At 38.2% G+C, this 5,920-nt stretch overlaps 1 non-coding gene across 1 annotated transcript; it reads right to left on the bottom strand.

Annotated features, from left to right (window-relative positions):
* Positions 1 to 3,870: 3,870 nt before the first annotated feature.
* Trnaq-cug lies at positions 3,871 to 3,942 on the bottom strand. Its single transcript has one exon. It is a non-coding gene; the product is annotated as a tRNA-Gln (tRNA).
* Between the last annotated feature and the right edge of the window lie 1,978 nt (positions 3,943 to 5,920).

Below are 5,920 nucleotides of genomic sequence, written 5' to 3'. Positions count from 1 at the left end.
AGTCTGCGGAGTGTGGAGTGTACTCGTGGTCGTAGATCAGCTCTGTGCTGCTATTTCGAGCTATTTTACCTCCGAGTACACCCTCCTCTCGCCTACATAAGGTTCAATATTACAAATTACAAGGTAAATTAATTCTAAACGGTCCACACTAGCGGGGAAGGATTAGCGATAATGCTGGTCTAATGTCTAATGAACTTTGTGAGCACCTGTGGTATTATGTCCTTAGACGAGGAGGATTTCATTGTTTAATGCTCGGTTTTTAGGATTTTTATCCGGAGTTTATCTAAAACATTATAAAAAGTACTAATAATAGGGCCATAATGTGATGATGCATGGTGTTATGGTAGTAATGATGATGATGATGAATTTAATTTGCATAGTAACATATGCTTTCAGTTCTTAAAAACAACGCCGAAACCCCCAAACTTGTATCTATAAGGAGTCAGGAGTTCTCTCAGCACCTTCCGAACCATGGTATACTTCTTACTATCTTACTTTTTGGTAGCAAATGCTTAGTATACTTCTCATTAAATCAAAATCACCATTATTTTTATGTTTCGATATAAATTTTGAGGAGTTGAGTGAATTGAGTGAAGCAATTTGTAAAAAAATTACATTGCTCAACCGACACAATAATGAAGGGATTTTAAATTGGGTCATTACTTGTGATGAGAAATGGATTCTTTACGATAATCGGAAGCGTTCGTTGCAATGACTGTCCCCTGGCGAATCAGCCAAATCCTGCCCTAAGCGAAAATTTACTCAGAAAAAGTTACTTGTGAGTGTTTGGTGGACTAGTGCCGATGTCGTTCACTACAACTTTCTAAAATCGGGCCAAACGGTTACGGCAGATATCTATTGTCAGCAACTGCAAACCATGATCCAGGAAGAACTAGCTGCTAAACAACCAAGGCTGGTCAATCGCTCTAGGCCACTGCTGCTTCAGGACAACGCTAAACCACACACTGCACAACAGACGGCCGCAAAATGGAGGAGCTGCAGAATGTCTGCGACATCCACCGTACTCCCCGGACCTTGCTCCAGCAAATAACCATTTTTTTAGGAATTTGGATAACTTCCTACAAGGAATCAACTCTGATGTGGTAGTCCAAACCGCATTCAAAGAATTTATTGACTCTCGTCCCTTCGTTTTTTTTAGTAAAGGGATCATATTATACTAGGTACTAATATTATCACTTAGTTTTGTTACACCTTGTATAATATGGTATAAAATACGGAAGGATCCGTTCCTTCCACTTGACACCACCAAAACGACACCACCGGTGGTGTCATTATGGAATCTCTAATCCATATGACACCGCCCTAGTGATGTCAAGATGACCATTTGAGTGACAGATAATTAATATTAACCTTACTGTTTGTACTTAAGTTGAACTTAACTTGGAGTTATCATATCAACAACTAAGCAACTACGTAACATCACGAATAGTCGGCGGTGTCATATTATGGACTAGAGATTTCATATGACACCACTGGTGGTGTCGTTTTGGTGGTGTCAAATGGAATGATCGTGTGGCGGTACCCACAATTCGCCTAACATTCCTGCATCGCGCTATCGAAGTTTCGGAGAACGGCAAGATATATACAACGTCTGAAATGACGTCAGTGGGCTTCGGCCTGACCGAGCATGCTATCTCGCTCGGTCGGAAGATCTTCCTTTTCGGCCGCCGCTAACAACGTTAAAATCGAAAGGATCTAGTAATTTTTATACACAAAAATTTAAGTTTATTTTGAAAACGTTATACCAACTACTAGGATATTTAATACAATTTAATTATATTTCATGTTATTTAATCCTTGTAACACTAGGAGCGACTTAAACGTACATCACCGGAGCCCTAACCCTTCTCATTACGGTCGTGGATGTTTTATTCAATACAAAACAACAATTACACCGCGCCAGCCGCCGGGGTATACCGTGACATGGCGATCGGTTCAGTGACTATTGAACATGAGTGGATGAAGTAGGTGACTTACATTTATAACATACTAGGCAAACATTGTTTTGCTATAAAAATTATTTCCAATATCAATATAAAAAGTAGATAAAAACCTATTCTCAGGCCTAACGAATGTTAGGCCTGAGAATATGTTACAAAATATCATTAAAATAACAAGAAATACAAAATTTCATTAAAATCGATTGAGCCGTTTTTGAGAAGTTCGCTTACAAACACTGTAACACGCGAATTTTATATTTTGAAGGACAACTTTAATTAATATTATGAACTTTGACTAAAAATACTCAATATTGCTTACGATGGTAATGTTCGGCCGCCTCAGCCTTTGTTTGCGTTCTCTGAATCTGCAGAATACATGGTAATATACTGTGGTAATATACTGTGGTAATATATGTGGCAGAAGCATAACATTATGCTCCACACTCACAGATATCCAAACTAATATTATAAATGCGAAAGTCTGTCTGTTTGGTAGCTCTACACGCTTAAACTGCTAAACCGTTTGTGATGAAATTTAGTATAGAGATATTTTGAATCTCGGGAAAGGACATAGGTTACTTTTTATCCCGGAAATATGTACGGTTCTCGCGGGATAAACGAGTTTCTAAGAAACGGAGTCGCGAACGTCAGCTTATAGTACCTAATTATCCCTGGCTTTCTTGATTCCGGATCATAGAGTCCAATTTTTAAAGTATACACGTAATAGTGGTATGTAATTGTGTACAATTCTTTCGAATTATTTTAATGGAGCGCAAAATTGCCCCCGGGACACCACTTACATCCAAAACGATACATTTTTTATCTTTTGCTTTAGTTTCGCATGAAAATACATTTAGTCGCAATGTTAATACAAGTTTCACTTCAAAAATTAAAATTTCGAACTGTTGTTCACTTTGTGTTGTGCACTTTTTTGATATGTGTAAAAAATGTAAACTCCCACCGACACGTGGCCTGATCGAAAATTCGTAAGATGGAGAGAGAGTAGACAGCCGGAGCTGAGTAGGAGACGGAAGTAACATCCCCTCTCTTTTACCACGCAACGTTATTTGTCTAATAGTTAATAAAATTGGATATACTGTATTTATTCCTCTATAAGGATAATATTATTTTAAGATCAAATTCGGCGTCGCGAAAACCAGTTAATGTTACTGGCGGTACACTGGATGGTGCTGCCCATATTTTCTGATTTTCCGTATAAACAAACTCAGCTAACAAAGCAGTAAAAACGTTGTCTAAACAAAACCAATCGAACTGTGAAATATATCGTACTATTTGTGTTGCCCCGCCCGCGCCGTGTGAACTGCCTACATTGCTTGTTGTCCCGTGCGGTGTGAAACTGACGACCACTGTGTACATTTCTAATTCCACTTTTTCATCTTTTCACCGGTTTCAAATTATATTTCTATGGAAACTAGTTGTGTTTTTGAACACAGAAACAAGATACTGCGTTAATCTACTCTCTGTAGCTCCTCTAAAATTACGCCTATGCCTTCACTCCTTTGAAGTTTAAACACATTCATCAATGGATGAATTCAAAAAAAATTAAGCATACACTCGAATAAACAGATAAAGAGTGGCCAAATATAGTGAAGGATAGAGACGTGTGGAAGGGAAGCAGGGAGGCCCAACAGTGGGACACAAACGGCTACTAATAATTAATAATTTCGAATAAACATCCACTTAACGCCTCCAATCTCCATCGTGGGTATCGCAGACTCAATAGATTTTCAATTGTTATGCGACAGTCGGCTGCCGCATTTGCCGCAACAATTGAATATTATGTATGGTATGGTATTGATGGGTTAGGTAAGACAAAATTTAGATAATATCACCCATAATATTATGTTTAACGTCTATGTAAATTTTGAAATTGTAAAAAGAGTTGTACAGGTCCCACCGAGATTTGAACTCGGATTGCTGGATTCAGAGTCCAGAGTGCTAACCGTTACACCATGGGACCGACGCAGATTATTCCGAATCCAGGAATCTTGAATATCTAGATTCTAGATTGTGGCTAGACTACCTAAGACTACAAGATAATTACAACACTAATATTATAATTTATAGGGCATGCCACCATAAACTCTCCTAAACAACGGCATAATAGGGTGTATAATGATTTATGATCAAATATTATATCCGTTTGCGTCTAAATTCATTTATCAAGGGGGAACCGTACATTTTCCGGGATAAAAAGTATCCTATGCCCTTTCCCGGGACCCAAAGTATCTCCATAGTCCATACAAAATTTTAGAAAAATGGGTTTAGCGGCTTAGGCGTGAAGGGGTGACAGACAGACAGTCAGAGAGACAGACACACTTTCGCATTTATAATGTTAAAATTTTGATGTTAATTATTATTATTAAAACATTTGAACAATTATAACATTGATTTAGCCTATCTAATTATTCGATCTTCGTCTTAAACTTTGAATACTGAAAAGTTACTTGAACTTGAACACACAAAATATTTTTATAAAAGCTATTGAAGCTGAGTCATTGCATAATATTAAATTATAATAAAAATATATTAGTTAGTTGCTCTCATTGAGTTTCATCTGAGAGACCTAAAGATATTGAGCAGAGCTTGGCTTGTTTGAAATAACAAGCTATTTTTCACCAGCGAATATTTTTGTAGTGTTGGGGGGTGCAAGACGCTCGTGACCCCCCCCTCCCCCCCCCCCCCCGTGACCCCCTCCGGCGGGGGGTCGCGGGTGTCGGGGGGTTTAATTTCCTGCGGGCGTCGGAGCATCGGTAACGAGCTCATATTGATAACAAACTAATACTTTTGCATCTGCGGTTATTGTGCACGGCGGTGTACGGCATAAGGGCGCGTGCACACGGGGCTGTTCTCGGCAAACCACCAAGAACAGTCATTACTCATTTCTTACGTTATGTTTCTTGGCAGAACTTGTGGTTTAGTTTATGGTTGTAATTGAAGTGGTCTTCAACCAGTTTATCCTACTAGTCCTACTAATATTATAAAGGCGAAAGTTTGTTTGGATGTATGGATGTTTGTTACTCTTTCACGCAAAAACTACTGAACGGATTTTAATGAAACTTTACAATAATACAGCTTATACGTCAGCATAACACGTGTTATGTTCGTTTTTTTATTTTCAACGATTACTCCACCGTTTGTTAACCGATTTGCAAAATTTTTCTTTTGGTATATAGGGTACCATGCCAATTTACTATTATATTCACAAAAGTGGTGATCTGATGAAGGATCCATGAGTAATCGAGGGACTCCTCAACATTTATAGGGAAAAGTGTGGTGACTTCGGTTTCGTGAGAAGTATTCTAAGCATATGCTACCAACAAGTAAGATTTTGCGCCGAGGTATACCTGGTATACCGTGGTTCGGGAGGTGCTGAGAGACCTCCTGATTCTTTATAGATACAAGTTTGGGAGTTTCGGCGTTGTTTTAAGAACGGAAAGCATAATTATTATGCTACTATGTAAATTACATTCATCATCACTACCATATTACACTATGCGTCGTCGATTATGAGCCTATTATGACCCTGTTATTAGTACTTTTCATAGTTTTTTAGATCAAGACTCGAGTTTGTCAAGCGATAATTTTAAAAATCTATACTTTTATAAACCTTAAGAGTACGTTTGCTTGAACGCGCTAACCTCAGGAACTACAGGTCCGATTTAAAAACTTATTTCAGTGTTAGATAGCTTATTTATCGAGTAAGGATATCCCTATCTTAGCGTGATAATTCACGCTAAGACTAATACGACCAAAGAAACTCAGGAAAATGTGGGAAAAATGGTCGAAATATTAGAAAGGGTTTATCTCACGAACTACTGGAGCAATTTTTATGGCAATATTTGGCATAGATATAGAGTAGACCACGTGAAGAGAGTAAGAACATAAGCTATTTTTAATGGGAAAATGTACGGTACGTCTGTCTACTCTGACTGAAA

This window comes from Aricia agestis, chromosome 15 (assembly GCF_905147365.1).
Source record: "Aricia agestis chromosome 15, ilAriAges1.1, whole genome shotgun sequence".
NCBI lineage: Eukaryota > Metazoa > Arthropoda > Insecta > Lepidoptera > Lycaenidae > Aricia > Aricia agestis.
Note: the sequence above shows the minus strand (reverse complement) of the source record. Positions and strands in the feature narration are given on the sequence as shown.